We start from the raw sequence: 19876 nt of genomic DNA, 5'->3' as shown, positions 1-19876 counted from the left end.
TTGAGATAACGCCTCCAAAAATAGCCAGTGTCGTATCGGCTGGATCACTTTTCCAGGGCTTGCGATGCAGGGTTTGCATCTGCAGACCTGCCCCCAGCAGCTTTTTCTCCTGGAAGGACATCTGGCCAAGCTCCAAAATCACTGAAAGGGGAGGAATTTGTCTTGAATCTCCAGAACGCAAGAAGCGTCTTGCTCCGACCTTCCTCCTTTCAGCTGTCCTTAATCTGCCAGCTCGATGCCGAGGGTGGCACCATCTAGACGCAGGCGGGTAGCTAGACCCAGCGTGGCATCCAAATCGCATCTCAATCTCTCTAATTAGCCTCTCCTGCGATACGCCAGCCTTTCTACCCGGCTGCCCTCCTCCTCGGTAGCCGCTCGGGCAGCGCGGGTGTTAACTCGGCTATTTGAGATCATGCAGAATGAGAGAACGGTCTGTCTGTGCGGCTCCTCTTTCCATTTATAGCTGTGTTTAGGCGATCCAGCACACGGACCCTTGTGCTCTGACGCCCGGTGCCAAGCACGAGACAAATGCTTCATTGATGTGGACATACCGGCGGGGCGGTTTGCTCCCGGCGGGCTGTGGCAGCGGGGTCGGGACGGAGCTGAGCTGCCGGAGGATGGCACAAACTCGGTCCCCTTTGCCGCCGTCCCGAAGCAGGGGAGCAGCTTGAGCCTTGGCGGGGTGAAGGCCGATAGTGAGAAACGCGCGGCGTGCAACCCGTGCTCTGTCATTGAACCCTCCTATCTTATCTTCTGGCCCTGTCTGCTGGAGGTTTTGGTTTAGGCTTTTGTATTACAAGTAGGATTTCAGCTTATGTTAGAGCTGGTTTGGAGGCAGAGGAGCGTTTAAAAGGTTGTTTTTGGTTTTTTTTTTGTCCTGTGCATGGGGCATTTGCACTGTTCAGCTCCAAGTGCAGTTTGCTGCAGACCTTTCGGCGAGGAGGCACGGTGGGAAGCTCCGTGAATCCCCTGGGTCGACCGCCTTCCCCCACCTCTGACTTCTCGCATCCGGCCTCGAATCGGAAGCTCAGGCCGTTCCCTTCCCTCCTGAGCCATCGCAAGAAGAGATCGGCTCGTGCCGCTCCGCCTAGGGCAGCAGGCCAGCTCCCCGAAACCCCTACGTGCTCCTGCGAAAGCCAAGGCCGGCTCACCGGGTGCCTGCTCTTCCCTGCTCCTTCTCTTCTAGCTGCCCCTGCTTTGGTGGAGCGAGCCGCGGCGTCGGCCGTAGCCGGCGAGAGCTGCGTGTGTGCCGAGCGCCCGGCCGCCGCTTGGGCTAGAAGCTGCGGTCGCTTTGCTGCTCCCTCGTCTGGGTGGATCCCATTTCAGCTTGTAGAAACTTGATGGCTCTGACAAATTTGATTGAAATCATCTGCTGGCATCCCAAGTTATTAAGGAGAATGATTGACAGCCATCGCAAAGTCGTGTTTTCTTAGGAAAGGGGGGGGGGGATCAATCTGCAGCCTTGAAGCTGTTGCACAACCGAGCCGTGAGATGCACCGGGGACGGGGTGTCCTTGCGCACCCCCACCCCAACCCACCGCACGTCCCTTCAGCGATGCCGAGGGGAGATAATGGCATTTCTGGGAGAGAAGAGGACTCGTAGGTGGGACCGCGGTTTTGGAGACGGGCATTAGGCTGGAGCGGTGCCAGGGGAGGCGCAGGGCGATGGGTGAGGTGTTCTCTCTCTCCCCGTACAAGCGAGAACATGCGTTTTCACTCCGAAGAGCTCGCATCGTTTTTCCAGGCTGTCACAGTTGAGTATGGAAGGGCTGTTGCCACCTCTCCTTCCTGGCCAGGAGGTTTCTCTTTGGTGACGGATGGGGACGGCTTCTCTTCGGGGTAGCTCTGCCCGGGGCCAGCTGTTTGGGGCTCAGCCGGCAGCACCGGGGTGGTTGATCGTTGCCCTCTCCTGCCACCACGGCATATTTACCCTGCTTATCTTGCCACTATCAAACCCCGGGTTCAGCAAGAGCGGTGTCACCCTGCCTTCAAAGGAAAAGCCACCAGGCAGCGCGTTCCCCGGGGTGTTTGTGTGGCCTATATTTTTGCCTTGTAATCCAAGGAGGGGCTGGGTGGACGACACCCCTCCAGCCCTCCTCCCTTCCCCCCCATAGCCACCCGGCCGGCGTGGCTGGAACAGCTGATTACTTTAAGCATCCCTCTACTAATATGCAATTACAGGTCTCTTGGCCTTGAAATCCCGGTTAAATCCACATGTCCGCAGTGTGACGCACCTAACTACTGCTCCCCTAATGAATCCTGGATGCGTTCCTTAAAGACTGGACATGTTAACGTGTCATTTGCTAACCACCCTTTTAAAATATCACCAGTGTAACGAGTTAAGCCAGTTCCTTCCCCTGCTCCTCCTCCCCTGTGGCCCTAGACGGTCCCGGCATACTCCGACCGCAAAGGCTGAGCATCCAGGGCCTGATCCCCCTTTGCAGAGGGGTTTTTCTCGCTGCCGCAATTGGGGCTCAGGAGGAATCGGTCCCTGAAAGGATGATCGTCTGCCCGGGGGTGGTTTAGTCGAGATCACGAGCGGCGCTGCCGTCCCCGGGAAAGCTAAAAAAAAAAAAACCAAACCCCAAACCCTAATTACGGATGGTGGGAAGGCGGGAGGGATGCAGCCCTTCCCTATGGTGACAACCACCTGCGAGGGACTGCGGAGCACGTGTGTCCTTCTCTGCGGCTTCGGGGTTGCTCCTACCCACAAGCAGCTCGGGGGTTTTGTAACGTGCCCTCCCGAAGCAGGCGGCCTTTGAACTCAACCTGCTCATTTGGGGCTGGATGCTGCTATTCCGGCTCGTGTTCGGCGGGTGCTGCCGGGCTGCCCGTGACGGAGGGCGCAGAGCAACGTGAGTAAGCACATCCTCACCACCGTCCCACGTCACGGGTGACCTACCCCTGGGAGGGGCCGGGCACCCTCCACCTCCCATTAATGCCCAGGGAGTTGGAGACGATCGGCATTGCTAATAGCAATAATTGCCTGGTAGTTATTTAGTTGATGATTTGTTTTATCCAGGCAGGCTGCCTTACGTCCAACCTCAACCCATCCGCCCCGAGGCCGTCCCGGGCTGCGCAGGTGAGCCAGGAGAGACCGCGGGGACACGCTCTGTTTTCCAGCCGGCTCCTGGCTGGATGAACGTGGTTTATCCGGTGCCAAAACCGAGCCCCATCTCTCGGCCATCCCTCCAGTTTCTTATTTGCAAGCATCTCTTTCTTCACTCCTTGGGATAAGGAGAATAAAAGAGACGTTCGGGGCTTTTGCGGGGGACCAGGGGGGCTGGCAGTGCAGGAAAACGAGGTTTCAAATAGGGTTTCTCCCTACTTGTGTGAAACCTGCCCTGCAGAAGAAACCAGGTACCCCACGAGCAGAGCAGGGGGTCCAGCCTGGCTCCAAGAGTGCCCCTCTCGCTGCTGTCCTGCTGCCCCAGCGATAGGGACGGCGTCTTTTTGGCCGGAGCAAAGGAAATTCCTCCCCGCAGGGCGGTGACCCCCGGAGAAACCGGGATGCACCCGGCTCCCAGGGCTCGCTGCTCTTCCCTGCCAGCGCAGCCGTCCCCTGGCAACCCCGGCAGCTCCCCACAGCCCCAGGTAAGTGCAAAACCCACCGGCAGCCAGGAAGAGCCAGCTCCTGCCTCCAGGAGAGGTGACGGCAGGCGCTGCCGGCTCGAGCGTGCCGGCGGCTGGGAGCCAGGAGCCGCCACGATGGGCTGGGCTGGAGGGTCCATCTCCCCTGGGGCAGTTGGTGGTTTTTAGTCGACGCCAAGGGGAGACCCTTTGGCAGGCGAGGGTGCTGCAGGGTGTTTGGGTGCCGGGGCTTGTGGTGGCGGGCGGGCGGGGAGCTGCTCCGCTCCCCGGTTCACGGCACAGCGAAGGCACCGGGCTCCTCGGCCGTCGCGTGGGTGGGAGGAAGGCAGGTTCATCCCGCAGCAGCTGTCAATCACCTAAACCTTCGAAAGCCGGGATTACTGGCATTATCCTATAACTGAGGAAATCCACCCTCTCATTAGCCCCATCGGTGGCTGCTGCCTCGTTCCCTTTCCTCCTACCTTCTCGGGGGTGCCCACCGCTCCCCCTTTCCCCCGAACCTCAGCAAAGGCACCACCGGCCCCGCGTGGGGCTGGGGAGCCCGGCAAGCTGCCGAGGTGGCCGCAGGGCTTCCCCCAGCCACCGGCTTGTGCCACCGAGGGCTGCAGGATCCAAGGTGCTGGGTTGGGGTTTTTTTCCCTCTCTGGTCTAACTGCAGGCCGGCAGCTGCCTGTGTTTGCCTCTGGGCTGCTTTGGGGTAAAGCTTAATCATCTGTGCAAGGTTTTCTCCTTGGCGGAGCCGTCAGCAGGAGCCTGCTCCTGCCTGCAGCCTCCTGAAAGGAGCGTGGTCGCTGCCGAGCCTGTCCCTTTGCAAGCCAGCTCCTGCGCCCCGTGCCGGGACGTCCCTCGGCGAGCAGAAAGCGGGCTGCGCTCCGGCATTGGCTTCCCCAGAGTCTAAGCACGCAGTCTGAGCGCAGGACTCGGATCCAAGTCCGGTTTTGCCAGTGACTTCCAGATGTGGCACATCTGCCGACGAGGGAAACCGTGCTGGGCTCTCCTGGCATCCTCCTCCTGCTGCCTGTCTTATGGCAAGGGAAAGAGCCCTGCCAGCCCCGAGCTCTGCCGGCCCGTGGTTTCTCACCGGGCATGGTGGTGGCGGTGGACGTGCCCCCTCCCGCCCTGGGAGGACATGTAGGGGCCAGTGCCACCGGCCAGACCTGCCTCGCTAAATCAACCCTTTGCAAGGAGGGGGCTCCCAGGGGGCTGCCTCTCACCCAGACCCGCGGCTCCCCTCACTCTGGGTTGGGCTGGGGGCACCATCGAGCCCCGTTGCTCTGCCCCGTTGCTCTGCCCCATAGCTCTGCCCCACAGCCCAGCCCCGGGCCGTGGTCTGTCCCAGCTCCTGCCGTGCCCTGCGCTGCGGGACGTGCAAACGTCACCACGCAGGGCTGCTCCCCGTGCCGGCTGCCTGGCCGGATTGGCTCCATCACCGCTCCTGTGGAAGAGGAGGATGCTGAGACAGCCAAGGAGCTCGGGCAGCATGAAAACCCACCGTCATCCCCCCCCACCGGCTGCTCGCCTGCCCGTTTGCAACCCACGCTGGGCCCGGCAGGCTGGCGGGTAGATAGGAATTAGGGCTGCCCAACAGCCACTCTGGTGTGTCTCGATGGATTAACGGGGTGAAAAGAGGTGTTGCAACGTAGCCCTGCCAATGCAGAGAGAGCACCCGGGCTGGGGAGAGCATCAGGCTGGGGGGGCAGCCGGGTACGGGGTGCACGGGGAGGGGGGTGCCCTTCCAGCGCGGAGCAGAGCCTGACCCTGCCTGGTCTTGGCCGGGCGGCTGGGAGCCGGTCCAGCTCGATAAGCCGTGCACGGCTGGGCTAGGCCAGCGCTCTCGGGGCCTCATTTCCAGGGAGGACTTGGCTGTGGGATGAGGCGACAGGGGTGACCAGCGTGGCAGTTTTCCCACGGGACGCTCGCCGTGGTCTCCCCCAACACGGCCGTACCCTCAGCCAGGCATTCCCGGGGGTTCTGCACAGGCATGTCAATACGCCGAGCAGATCCGTCGGGAAGGATGAAGAGGTCCGTTGAGGCAGGAGCAGCTGTGTGAGCGCCGGATTAATTATTTCAAGCTGAAATACCGATGGAGAGGGTATTTAGTAGGTGGGAGCACCCAGGGCTGCCCTGAGCCGTGGCTCCAGGTCACGCTGGAGCTCGGGGGGTGTCTGAAACGTCAGGGCCTGTTCAGCCGGCCACGCTTCCTGGTGTAAAGGGGTGCCAGGAGGTGCCATACGGCAGAGCCGAAACGGCAGCACGAGGTGTTGGGCATCAGGAAGGGACACGGAGCCCCGCTCTCAGCCGCCCCACGAGCACCCATGGCTCCATCCGGACAGAGGTGCTGCCCACGCCTGGGGCTTGCATCGTCCTGGTGGGAATTGCCTTTTCAGCCACACCGGCAGGACCGGAGGGGCCGGGGGATGTGGCTGCCACCAGCCTGCTGTCACAGCCAGGGCAGGACCAGGGCCACCCGTGAGAGCAGGACAGTGAGCCTGGAGTGGGTGCCGGCAGCGGGTGGGGGTGTCGGGGGAACATCACCCTCCCAAACCAGACGGGGCAGCTCTGGGAGTCCCCACGCCGTGTGTCACACCCAGGGAAGACTTTTTAACTGTCCCCTCGCAGGACATGGGCTGAAAAAAGGAGGTGTTGAGGCGCTCGGTGCTTTGTGATACCCATCCGCCCGGCTCTTCCTTTCCAGCCGACGCGACTGAGGCCAGAGCTGCCAGAGCTGTGTGCTGTCAGCGTGTGCCCGTCCCCACCGCGGCAGTCGGCACGCGTACCCAGCCGTGATAAGGACAGCCGAGATAAGGACCCGGCTCTCCCTGCGCCCCGTGCTGCGCTCCAGCCCGCTCCCTCGGCCCCAGGCTGGGGGGGTCTAATCCAGCCTTTCCCCTCCCGAGAGGGGGGGATGAGTTTTCCAGCTGCACCGAGCCCCCCCGGTGCACACGTGTGTGCTGGGACACGCCGGGACAGGCGTGTGGGCTGCATCCTGCTCCGGGACCACGCGAGCCCACTGGCTGCACATGGTGCAGGGGACAGGGAGGAGGTGCGGGTCCCCCCCGTCACCTCACCCCACGTGTCCGTCGTGGGCTGGCATGTTGGCACGGCGTGGCCCGGTGCCGGGGCTCCCTTGTGCGAGGCTCATGCTGGGTTGTGTGTGCCGGAGAGGTCAGATCCTGCCTCTCAGTGTCTGCCGTGCGTGTCCCCAGTGCCGGTGACCCTGCTACCAGCATCAGCTCCGTCCCACGAAGCACGGTGGGATGAGGTGAGCCCAGAAAACCCCCTTCCCATCCCTCTGAGCCCAAGCCCAGCAATGCAGCATCGTCTGCGCCACCAGCACGGCACCAAAACATCCCAAAAGCCGCAGCGGGGCCGGGTTATTTGCTCTTGATGGGACTATCTGAATTTCTCCCCGGCAACTCTGCGGCTCGGGCAGCCCCGGCCGGAGTAGAGCAAGACAGCAGGTAATAAATTCCCCTCGCCGTGCCCTGTTCTTCAGGTATTTCAAGATTACAGCAACCTTTGTGTCCTGGCCGCTTTCTCCCAGCGCAGGCTCTGTGCGCAGTACGGGAGATTACAGCCATTTAGCGTTATTTATGTACATAACTTTGGGGTTATCGGAAGAGCCTAGGAGAGGCAGATAGCAACATTAAAATACCTTTGGGTTGTAATGCAATTATAAAGTTAAATTGACGGGTTCCTAAAGCGCGTAAGCCGCAGCGAGTGTGAATATTGTGCTCTCTGCTTCACTCAGGATGGGCCAACCTTGCAGCCGTGCAAAGCCAAGTGAGCCTTTTACCTTTTTAATTGGCTTTTTGGGGCACGTCACCGCCTGCTTTAACAGGCCAGGGTGGTAGGAGGAAAACAATGTGGCTGTTTTCCCTCCCAGATGGGTCCCCGCGCATCCCGGGCTCAGCCGGACCCGTGGGCACCGCAGGCTGGGTGCCGCGCTGCCAGGCTGGAGGTTTTCTCCCCAAAGCCCTCAGCAGCTCTTCTCCAGTGGAAATACAGCTTCACCTTGGCCAAAATTTTGGCAGCAAGGGGGGATTTGGGCTAAAGTCCTGGGCTGAGAGCAGAGCTGGTGACGGGGGCTTGGAGGGTTGTGACCTTGGGAACCCGCGGTGCAGCTTGGGCTTAAATTTAGGCTGTTTCCAGGCTTTGGGCTGTGGTTCACCTGCCATCCTTGAAACTTTTACTCTCAGATGTAGGAAGGACTTAAAAGCTTTCAGAAAGAAGGGGAGTGGGGAAAATGCAACCCTACAGATCCACTTCAGAGGGGCTTCGGAAGGCCGGGCAGGGCTTTTCAGGATTCGCACCCCAGCGAGCGGCATCCCGGCAGCTTTGCCGGCAACTCCCCGGCCAGAAGAAAACGGCAGGGACCCGATCCAAAACCCTCGCCGGGAATTTTTTCATCTGCCGTGCTGGGCTGTAGATCAAACCTTGGGTGACCTGCGGGGGCTGACAAAGGGAGAATGGCCTCTTGGGGTTTGTTTAATGTCCCCGGGGCTGGGAAGGGACGTTCCCGGCCTCCGACCTCCCTTTGTTCCTGGGTTGGGCATTGTAGCGCGGAGCCCCAGCCGCGGGTGTGCTGCCCCGGGCTTTCTGCTTAGTCCTTGGTTGGCCGGATTAAAGCTGTTGGGTCTCGGTGCTCACAAGGCTTTTCAGTGGGTTTTTTAGGACTATGCACGTGGCAGGGGGTCTGTTCTCCGGGGTTTTACAGAGGAGGGGGTGAGTACGCAATGCCAGCATCTCCCTGGGGTGGGAGGGAGCGGAGGGGAAATGACCATCCCCCAAAAAAGGATGGGGCAGGAGTTGTCGGCTCTCACACAGCTCGATGTGTCCTACAGCCCCAGTCCAGCGCGGGCAGGAGGTGCCGGCCAGGACAGGGGTTGATAGCACCCAAATCTTTCCATCAGGGCTCCCCCCGTGCAGGGGAAGGGATGGGTGCAGGAGGAGGGTGCCGGTGCCACCCACCACTGGTGGGTTTCGGTTTCAAGTCTCCGTCCGTCCGTCCTCCCACCAGCACCGGCGAAAACTGAAAGAGGAATTGCCGCAGACAGGCTGGATGTGCTCTGCCGTGACAAGTCAGCCTGCGGCCGAGTCCCCCCAGCCCGGCAGACCGCAGCCTCCCGAAATCCCCACATCCTCTTTCCCAGCAAAGCCGGGCTACGATTTCACTGCAACCCCCACGGCTCAATCACAGCATCGTCTCCAGCCTTGCCGAGCCCCTGCCCGCAGCCCCTGCCCGCAGCCCCTGCCCGCAGCCCCCGCAGCCAGGGACTCGGCGGTCGGTAGCCGGCACGTGGGAGCTGACAGAGGCCACAGCTTTTGCTCGTGGTGGTTGTTTTACCCCTCAGAGAGGGGTTATGGGGGCAGCCGTCTTTTTCCACTCGGGACGACAGCGGGGGAGCAGCACGAGGACGTGGCAGGACAGAGGGGCCCCGGGGACGGGCTGTTGGCTTTGCCTATCACAAGGTAAAGGGCAGAAAGCGGGCAGAAAAAAAAACACAGCTCCATGTGGCTGCGGCCGTGGGAGCCCCGCTGGCATCAGCAAAACTTTCCATGGAAATCGGTGGCACTCGACGATAACGTTTCACCTCTGGGACACACCAGAGGTGACATGCCTTGTCCCCGTGTCCTCCGGTTGCTGTTCGGTCACCCAAAGGACCACAAGCCACCCGTCACGTTGATGGGATGGGTTACCGGTGTCCCGTGCTGGGAATGGGCTCTGGGAAACAGGCACCAGCCCACAGCCGGGGTGCGATGCTCGTCCCAGGGGAGCCGCGGTCCCGCAGCCGTCCCTGCCACCATGGTGCTGCCGGTCCCCGTCCCTGCCTGTCCCTCTGGTGCTTATTTTTCTTGGCAGCCCCCAGGCAAGAATGTTTCCCCGCTGCCGAGCGAAAGTGGAGGCAGGAATTGCTGGAATAGCGACAGGCTGAGTAACAGCGCTAACTTTATTCTCCGAAACAAAGGCCAGTGTCCCAGACGCCGAGGGCTGGTCCGGCTCCCGGCAGCACGGAGGCCAGGGCTGGGGAGCGTGGGCAGAGCCAGAAACGCCACCGCAGAGCCAGAAACGCCGCCGCCGCAGGGGCCCCTGCCCCAAATTCCTGCCCTGAAGTCCCCCAGCCGTGCCCGGCTCCCACCGCAAACCCCTCTCTGGCTGCCCGCCAGCCAAAAGTGCATTTCCAGGAGCAAAGGGGAGGTTGAAAAATAGTACAAAAAGGGCTGGGATTTCCCTCCGAGACCTTCAAGCAGCTTCCCAGCCCTTCCCAGGGCTCTTCCCTCTGCAGGTGTATCCCCAGAGCACGTCCTTGGATTTTGGGGGGGTCCGAGCCTGGCGTGGACACCCGATGGCCCTGAGCACCCCGCGTTGCCTCTCCCACGCTCCCTGCAACCCGGGGTGCTGCGGGACGGGGTGCTGACCTCCCCTCTGGCCCCGCTGCCCCCTTCCCCGGGTGATTTCCCAGCTGTGGAGGTGGCCAAGGAGGGGCTGGAGGAGGAGGGTCCCGTCACCGGAGCCCACAAACTCCATGGGCTGCGACAGCATCTCCCCACCCCGCTCCGAGGAAGGTCCCAAATCCCCACGGAGCATCCCCGGAGCATGAGGCCAGCTCTGGGACGGTGGTTTCCCTTCATTAAAGAGCACGGGTTTGCGTCTGAGCAGGATCCGTCCTCAGTGCCTGGTGTGAGCAGCTTTCCTGCCAGGACCGGCCTTGGCTGTGGGGCTCGGGGCAAGGCAGCGCTTTCCAAAGCAAATATTTGCACAGCACAACAACACGTGGGAAAGAGCAGGGGCGTTTGCTTCCCCGGCTCCGGAGGGAGGTTCCCGGGGAGCCGAACTCGGTCCAGGGGAGGTTCAGCCATGCCCTGACCTGTCCCCGTGCTGAGCTGCCCAGGTTTTGAACCTCTTCACGCTCTGCGGGTTTCCACAGAGGCTTTTAATTTGCACTCCAGCAAAGGGGCATCGCTCTCGGCTGGCCCTGGAAAAACCCGCTGGGCACCAGGGCAGGAGGGTACAGGGAGAACCTGGGCTGTACCGGTGCCCGGCTCCCCCGGGGCTCTGCCCTGCCGCCTGTGCCGAAGATGCCCGAAGCTCCTGCGGTCCCCAAAGACCCCAAATCTACCCCCAAATCCTTCCGTGTATGAAGTCGAGCAACCTTGCGCGGTGGCAGCACTGAGCTGTCGCAGCGGGGCGCTGCACATCGGACGCTGTCCGCCTTTCTTCGCCGGTGCTGTTGGCTGTGACGTGGCCGTGCCACGCAGCCCACCCCAAACTGCCCCCGGCCCCTCACCCCCGCGGCGGCAACGCTGTGCTTGGGGGGGTTCCCATCTACCATTTAGTCTCTCCAGGGTTCACCTCTTGAGGCTTTTCCCTGTGGCTGCAGTACCTTAAAGCATTGTTTTCTACCGCTTTCTATCTATATATCGCATTCTTTCCATCTATAAAGCGAGGCTCTCCCGCAGTCCTCGGACCGCAGCTGAGGATGGAGAAATCCCCCCTGCCCCGACACCGCCGGGGCAGCGACACGGGCCCGATGCTGCTCCCTCACCGCAGCCATTGCGGTGGGCGCTGCGCGTGCTCCCCATCCGCCCGGTTTTTCTTGGAAACGATGTGGGAACCGGGGAGTGAGCCCCTGCCAGAAGCGAAGGCTGATGCACCGGCACCGGCCCCGACCCACTGGGCACCCAGCAGCCCCGGGCACCCGCGGCCAGTCCTTCTGCTTGTGCCTTGGCAGAGACTGGCTGACCCCCGAGCATCGAGGGTCAGGGCTAATTGGGTATTAGGAACACAGAAAACCCTGGGGTGAGGCCAGGTTAATGGCCTGGCTGCTCCCAGCCAGGTCACCAATGCTCTTCCTCCTCCTCCTCCTCCTCTCCAGGAGGCATCGGCTGTAATGGAAAGGTGTCAGCCCTGCCCACGGTCCCGCTGGTTTGTAAATCACTGGGTGTTTTCTTGCAATGAGTCCCTTTGCCCGGGGAGCTCCCGGCATGCCTGGCAGCTGCCTAAAACCTGAGGGGAAAACCCACATCCCCCGACCCAGCGGCACCGTCCCGTCCCGTCCCCCCCCCGCTGTGGCCGGGCGGCTTCGAGCCATGTCTCAGGGCTGTCCCCATGGATCATGGCATGGCCCAAGCACGTTGTCCCCCCCAGTGTCCTGCCGGGGCCCCGCCGGGTGCCCGTGTGAGCCAGGGCTTCCCCAGGACTTCTCCATAACGGGAGCTGCTCCCTGCCCCTCTTCCCTCCTGCTCCTCTCCATAAGAGGCGAGGCGACAGGGAGAGCCGAGAGGAGCCTGCACTTGGCTTCCCTCCGCGGATTCCTTTCCTGCCTGTCACCAACCGATATAGCCCCCGGAGTCAGCCCGGCCGTACGTCAGTGGTGCCGGGGCTGGCGGGCAGGCGTTGGGCTGACACACCCCGGGGACGTCGCTGGGTCTCGATGCCTCGCGGTTCCCCGGGGGTCCCACGCGGGGTGGCGGGCGCAGCGCCCTGCCCGGGGGTTATTTCCATCTGAAGAGGCTGAGTCTCCTGGTGTCAGCCGTCCCACGGCACGGCGATGAGCTCGCTGGTGCTGCAGGTCCGCCACACCTGCAGGCATGGGAGAGGGAAGAGAAGGGCTGTGGGTTGCTTTTCTTTCCTCTACATTCCTTCCTTCCTTCCTTCCTTCCTTCCTTCCTGCCTTCCTGCCTTCCTGCCTTCCTGCCTTCCTTCCTTCCATGCTCATGACATGGCAAAGCTGCTCAGCTCTGCCGTCGCACACTCACGGGGCTCCAGGAGCTTGGTCCTTTGCAGGAGCCGGGCAGCAGGACCAGCACCATGTACCCCCGCGCTGGGATCGCTGAGCCCTAAAAACCGCTTCGTTTCTAGCTCTGCCAAATGAGCTTTGCTGGTTGAACGAACTCGCCTTCAAACAATAAAGGGTTGGAAAAGTTTGGGGCTTTTTTTTCCTTAAATCCCCACCTCCCGGAGTCACGTCAGCGTGCAAGCCCCGGCTCGGGGACGGTGAGGCCAGGGTGCCACCCGTTTCACAGACACGTGCCAGCACGGGGGGGGGAAGGTGCCACGCATGGGAACTGGGACGTGCCATCATCTCGCAGGTGAAAACCCGGAGCTGCCTCCGCTCCCCCACCTCCGGAAGGGGAACCCCAAAACCCCAAACTCATTCTTTTTGAGATTTGGGGGTTACGGCACTACAGTTTTAGGAGATCCTCATGGACACCCCAGCGTGCAGAGCCCAGGGACCTCTGGGTCCTCCCTGGTGAGGCAGCAGGCGGGGGGGGGGGGGGGCAGGCTGGAAGCAATAACTGCTGCTTTTGGCAATTAATCTCTTTAAACCCCTTAATGAACCGTGATCAGGTTACAGGTCTCCGGTCAGTCAGACCGGATTGCTGAGGATTAGCAGGGACAGCCGAACGAACAGAAGTCTCCCTCAGTGTCTCTGTTCTGTACGTCCCTACTACGGAGTGGGATGTTGGTTTTAATGCATATATATTAAATTTTTTATATATATATATTAGGGGTTGCAGGGGGGATCCGTTCCCACCTCCCCTAGCCTTGCCGTGCGTGAGATGGGACAGCGAGCTAGGCGAGACCGCTCGCGCGCACTTTGCCCTTTGCTGTAGACGTTATACAGCTATTTTGGGGTACAGTCCTCTCTCCATCACCTTTCCCAGGGCTTGCCGCGGATTTGGCTGCTGTGGGTGTGGGGAAACCCCGGTGCTGTAGGGAAGGGGCTCGTGCAGGTCCCGGGATGCTGGGGGATCGGCTCCCGGGAAGAGCGGGAGGATAACTCCCCTCCGTTGCAGACACAGCCCTTGGAGAAGACGCCGGATCCTGCCCAAGACTGTAACATAAAGCACCTGTGGGCTTTGGGAAGGAGCCGGCTGCGGCGCAGGCGGAGGCGTGTGATCAGATTAGGGCAGCTGGGGCTGAAAATAGAGACGCCGCTCCGCGAGAGGAGGCTCACTGGGTGCTTAAGCCAAGCCCGGGTGGGAGGCGAGAGGCAGAGATATTTGAACCCTGGAAAATCACAGCTTGGACGGTCCCAGCTGCTGCCCAACAGCCTCCTCCAGCCTTCCTGGAAGGAGAAAGGCCATTAGAAACCCCAGCCCTGAGCCCGCATGTAGCAGGGTTAATTACCCCATTTCCCTTAAACGATTCCCTTAAAAAAGGGTTAAAATGCCTGGAGAAAACCTTTCTCAACACCCAAAAATTTGGAAGGGGTGTGGGGAGGGGGACGAGGCTGAACAAGCCACTTTCTGCTGCTCTTCTCCACCCAAGAGCAGAAGGTCTGGGGGGGATACGCCGTGGGGCAGCCGTGCCAAGGTAGAGGGGCACCACAGCCGAGCCTCGTCCCAGCTCTGCCGGGGAGTGGGGCGCGTGGGGCAGGACCCCAAGAGAGGTGGCAGGTCAGCCTCATGTTGGGGGACCCATCAGGCTCGCATGGACCCCGTGGCATGGCTTTCCACCCCGGTGCGGGGCTCTGCAGCATCTCCGACCCACCTCTGGCTGCACCCTGCTGCCAGCGCTGCTCCTGCCTGCGCTGAGCTGGGGACGCTGGGCACTGTCTTGCCCGTGCCACACGCTGCTACTCGTCCCCCGGGGCTGAGACAGGGGCAACCAAGGGATTTGCCCAGGACCCCACTCCACGTGGGGCTGCCATGGTCAAAATCACCCAGGAAAAGAGCAGGGGGAGACGTGCGATGTGATCGTGCCCGGCCCTGCGTGGGCACGGGGGCTCTGCAGGCTGGGCCTCAGGAATAAGCCGGGCAGGAATTAGGCACGTTAACTTGCAGGGCAGAACAAACTGATTGCCAAGGTTTAACCAGATCAGTGACTTAAAGAGCTTTAGCGGGGAAGAGAGAACTGGACCAAGACGCGCTTAGCACAGTAAGGTGAGCGCAGGGCAACCAGCCCGGCGGCCACGCACAGCAGGAACAGGCTCCCGAGACCTGGAAGCCCACCAGAGCCAGGGCAAGACCCTGGATGGGGACATGGGGACAGGCTGCACCGGGCTGGGGGTGCTGCGTGGGGTGGAGCAGGGCGAAATGGGGTGGTAGGGACAAGGGGTGCCCGCTCCCGCCTTTGTCACCCGAATGGCCCTGGGCAGCGTCCCCCGCCTCCACCGCTCTTCACCCAGGGGACGGGGCAGCTGCAAACCCACAGTGACCCCCCTGTCCCTTGGGCCTGGGGGGGTCTCAGGTCCTCTATGGGGGGTCTGGACAGGCATGGGGTGACCGAAGTGAAAAGAGGGGATTTATCGGCATTTCTCAGCACATCTGAACTGGGGGGGTTGAAGCACAGGGGTGTCTATCCTGGGGGCTGAGGGGGGGGGGGGGGGGGGGCAGGCGCAGGGGATGAAAATACCCATGGGCTGAAAAGGAGCCAAAACCATGCCCGGGGGGGGTTCCCAGCCCCGGGTCACACACCCAGTCCCCGCAGACACCCCCGGGCACCGGCTGCTCTGGCCATGGGACAGAAAGAGGCCAAAGTCCCGGTGCGGCGAGTTCCACGCCACCCCCCCTGAAAGCTCGGGGGGGGGGGGGAGCCCAGGCTGGGCTCAGCTGCTGGAGGGGGCAAATCAGGGGGGCAATTCCCACCCTCTGTGGCTAATTGGGGCTGTAACGGCTTCTTAAAGGAGTAAAGGCTGGAGGGGAGAGCTGGAGGGGCGGCGGGGGCTGCTGAGCTGGGGGGGCTGCTGAGGGGAGGGGAGGCAGAGCTGGGGGGATGCTGCGGGGGTGAGGCCAGGCGTGGCTGGGGACCCCGGTGGGGGGGGGGGACACACACATCCCCGGTGGCGGGGCTGGAGCGGGGAGCGGGGTTCCCTCTGCCCCGTCTCCCGCCGGCACCGCGGAGCTGCTGCGCGTCGCTGGGCTGCGGATGGCGGCTCCTGCAGTGCCCTCTTGCGACGCCGTCCCGGAGAGGCTCTGGGACTCCTCGGATCCCTGGGACCTGGCCTGGGGACCTTCAGGGGGGGTAGCCCTGTCCCCTCATCCCCATCGCTCTGGCACCGTCCCTTTCTGACCCCCTCCATCACTCTCGCCCCGTCCCTGTCCCCCCCTCCATCGCTCTCACCCCATCTCTGTCCCCACCTCCATCACTCTCGCCCCGTCCCTGTCCCCCCCTCCATCGCTCTCACCCCATCCCTGTCCCCCCCTCCATCACCCTCCCACTGTTGCTCTCATACCAACCCTGTCCTCCCCCTCCATCGCCCTTGCACCGTCCCTGTCCCCCCCCTCCATCGCTCTCACACCATCCCTGTCCCCCCCCATCACTCTTGCCCCATCCTTGTCCCCCCCTCCATCAGCCTCCCACCGTCCCTGTCCCCCCCTCCATCACCCTCCCACTGTCGCTCTCATACCAACCCTGTCCCCCCCTCCATCGCCCTTGCACTGTCCCTGTTCCCCCGTCCACCACCCTCCCACCGTCCCTGTCCCCCCCTCCATCACCCTCCCACTGTCGCTCTCATACCAACCCTGTCCTCCCCTCCATCACCCTCCCACTGTCGCTCTCATACCAACCCTGTCCCCCCCTCCATCACCCTCCCACTGTCGCTCTCATACCAACCCTGTCCCCCCCTCCATCACCCTTGCACCATCCCTGTCCCCCCCCCCATCACTCTCACACCATCCCTGTCCCCCCCCATCGCTCTTGCCCCGTCCTTGTCCCCCCCTCCATCACCCTCCCACTGTCCCTGTCCCCCCCTCCATCACCCTCCTACTGTCGTTCTCATACCAACCCTGTCCCCCTCTCCATCGCCCTTGCACCATCCCTGTCCCCCCCCCCCCATCGCTCTCACACCATCCCTGTCCCCCCCCCCCCCATCGCTCTCACACCATCCCTGTCCCCCCCCCCCCCCCATCGCTCTCACACCAGCCTCTCGGAGGCATTTCAGCTCTGGGGAGTTTCTGTCCCCGCATGTGGGTGCCTGTGCCCCTGCCACCCTCCCTGGCACCTGCCTCATGCCAACACGCTTCATCGGGACTAGCCCGAAGGAATTAACGGTGGAAAGGAGAGAAGCTGGGCTTAGGTATTAACGTGCCACGTTCATTTTATTTTTCCCAGAAAGTCTGTAACAAAATAATCTCATAAAACCAACAAGTGTCGGTGCTATTTATGTAACGTTATTGCTGGCAGGAGGGCAGAAAGGCGAGTGGGGTTTACGTAAAGCCCTGCGCTCCCGTGGCAGGGGATGCTCCCGAAGGCAGGCACCAAAGGATCAGGCTTCTGCTCTGCATTTTGCCTCTGACCTTGCGCTGGAGGTGGCGTGGGTTTTCTCTCCCAAATCTGTGCCCCAAACGGGCCCAGGACCCTCCAGCGGGACTTTGCTGCTGTCCCCATCGTGCGTAAGCAGCCCGGTGATGGTGTCAGCCGGAGCTTTCTGGGGGTGGCGCAGGGGTCCTGCGCTGTACGGGGGGCTCACAGGCCAGGTCACCTACAAAACAAAACCAGGATGGTCCCTGGCTGGTGCTGCGGGAGGCTCCTGGCTGGTGGCTGAACCAACCTTGTCCATCCAGAGAGCGAACCTGGATGCACGGGTGCCAGCACAGCCACGTCTGGGGCACGGGGACGGGGCTCGCTGCACCCCGCAGCACAGCTTCGGGGAGCCCCAGCAAGCCAGGGACTGGTAAATGTCTTGCAGGAGCTGCTGCAGAAGTCACTGGATGAGGATTTACCTGTGGAGACGTTGCCCAAAACCGCGGCCCAGGGACTTGTGAGGATGCGGGAGGTGATGGCTGCTCCCACGCAGCAGAGGCAGTCCGGAGGTGCGTTATCCTGGCCACGAGCAGCCACCGTGTAATGGGACTCTGGGGTTAGTTTTTATTTTCTTTTTACTCTTTTTCCTGAAACAGGTCTCGTGTCTCGCTCCAGCATCAGCCTGGGGAGCGATGTTATTCCTCCGCTCTGAAAACCGGGTCTCAGACGTGGCCACAACCGCCCTCCCCACCACCTCCCTGCGTGGTTTAGCTGCTCTTCCTGCCAAACGGGGGGACATCCATCCCCCTGCCCCGGGAGACGGAGGGGACCCCAACTGCCTTTCCCCGGCCTTTGAAATCCTGAGTGTGGCTTTCCCTGGGCGCCTGGAGCAGACGGGTATCCTCATTTCAGCTAAATGTGCACGTATCTGCAGGGTGGAGCTGTGAGGACACCTGGGATCTCCTTCTTGCCCTTCCACCAACCCCCTCCCATCCTCGCTGACTGCATCAGCCTCCCCCAAACAGTCGGAAAACGGGAATAAGCGTGTGAGTTGTAATGGATGTCAGGTTCCAGCTAAAGATACTGCAGGAACACAAAGTGGGATGAGACCGTAACCTTACCGAGACCGAAAGGTGGGGAGGAACCGTTGCATCGAAGGATTTTGAATGAGTTTGGTCTTACTGGTTTAATGGAGTCGAGGGTTTGTTTTTTTTAAGGTCTTTCCCTGCAATTCCTTTAAGTAGGTTCTGCTCTAATCAGGTCAAAAGCTGATTTTCAAATAATCACCGGGGAGGGAAAAAAGATCGAGGGATTTAAGCCCAAGCTGTGCATTTCATACTATTAATTGAAAGCCTGGGAGAGATAATGGGTCCCTTCTCCTGGCTGAGACCTGTAAGCTGCTATTAGCCGCAAACTCCCCACCCCGGCTCTGGGAATCACCTCCTGGTTGGGATTACGGCTGTGCATGCATGGGAAAACCTCCAGCGGGCAGCGATTTAGTGAAAGGGCAGAAATTAGGGAGCACCGAGGAGATACGGGGTGTTACAGCATCTGTGAGCTCCACACAGAGTAGCACAAAACCAAAAATAATTGTCTGAAAACAGGGATTAATAGGAGAAATACAAGTTGTTCCCTCCCCCCCAGTGCTGCTGCCCACTGGGAGCTCAAATATTTCTCTGCCACCCATTTTCTGCACACATTCGTGTGCGTGTTGTGCCTTATTTGTGACCTTACACGATTTTTTCAGGACAGACTGTGTGTGTGTGTAAATATACACCTATACATGGACATCTGTGGTGCCTGGCAGAGACCCCGGACACTTGCAGTGGCACTCTGCTGCAGGCAGCTCCTAACGCATTTTCCACGTCCCCACGCAACCCGGAGGAGGGAAGAGGTCAATAATCAGAGAAATCCACTCTGGTATTAATTACATGCCATTACCGGGGCTTATTTGCTAATCCCCATTCTAATCACCCTCTCAGTTATATTTTAGCCAGCACCTAAGGACACCACGTTATTAATAAAATATATCAAAGTTTACTTCTGCTCGTGCCCTGCTGCGGAGCACAGGCAGCACGGTGCGGGCAGCACGGTGCAGGCAGGAGTCCGGCAGCAGCACCAGCTGGCGCAGAGGCGAGAAGCGAGGATTACACAACAGACCTGCTGTCTCACACCAAGGTAGTGGCGGCACATTCATGAGTCAGTGAAATCCCCCCCCACCCCAGCCCAAATCAAGTGTTTGGGGTTTTTTTTTTTTAATTAAAAGAAATAAATAAGGGGCGGGGGGGGGGGGGAGTTCTGGTTTTCCATCAGGAGGGAGGGATTCATGCAGCCTCCGGGGAAAGCCACTGCGAAAGCTTGGCGCAGCAAAGCGAGACCCCGTTTCGGTGGCTCGGCCAAGGGATGTCGTTAGCCCGGGGATGGCAAACGCTGCGGCTGCGGCCGGCGAAGGAGCGGGCTCACGGAGGGCTTTGCCAGCTGAACCGCTGCAGTTCCCGGCGGGGAAGGGATGACGCTGTCGGGTCCGAGTCCTCCATCCCGAGGCCGGCTCAGGGCTGGCAGGGCAGAGATGGGGACAGCGATGCCGGGGCCCCGCACAAGCCTTCTGCCTGGAGAGGGCTGCTTCGTCCTGAGCCCTCCTCCGCCTCCTCGTGCCTTCTCACCCCTCTGGAGCCCACAGCGACAGGCTCTGCTGCAAGGTGACATTGGGGGTGCCCAAGGACTCTTGCTGGAAGCACGGGGAGGCTTCAAGTGTCACCCGCTTGGTCAGTCGTCAAAGCGGTCCCAAAAATCCAGCTTGGTGGGAGGCAACGGTGCCGATGCCATCGTGAGGACCAGTCCTCTTCTGCTCTCTGCCCCCGCAGGGGTGCACACTCCGCAGCTGAAATCACTGTCCGGGGATGGTGGAAGTGGAGCGACCCCGAGCCCACTCGATTCCCCCACTGAGGCTTCCATGGGGGCATGTGAAGGCTGCACCCGAGCCCCAGTGTGAGGCACGGTCCCATCAGCGCCCTGGCGGCCCGGGGTCTTGGGGACCCCTCCCAGGGGGAAGTGGGGCTCAGACAGGGAAGGCGCCCTGCCCCATAGTGGCTGC

At 61.4% G+C, this 19876-nt stretch overlaps 1 long non-coding RNA gene across 1 annotated transcript; it reads left to right on the top strand.

Annotated features, from left to right (window-relative positions):
• Window positions 1-17252: 17252 nt before the first annotated feature.
• On the top strand, window positions 17253-17970 carry LOC143169705 (uncharacterized). Its single transcript, XR_012996923.1, has 2 exons — window positions 17253-17351; window positions 17439-17970. It is a non-coding gene; the product is annotated as an uncharacterized LOC143169705 (long non-coding RNA).
• Window positions 17971-19876: the final 1906 nt, after the last annotated feature.

The sequence above is a fragment of the Aptenodytes patagonicus genome, chromosome 21 (genome assembly GCF_965638725.1).
Source record: "Aptenodytes patagonicus chromosome 21, bAptPat1.pri.cur, whole genome shotgun sequence".
In the NCBI taxonomy this organism is placed as follows: Eukaryota; Metazoa; Chordata; class Aves; order Sphenisciformes; family Spheniscidae; genus Aptenodytes; species Aptenodytes patagonicus.
This window is presented reverse-complemented; position numbering and strand designations above follow the sequence as displayed.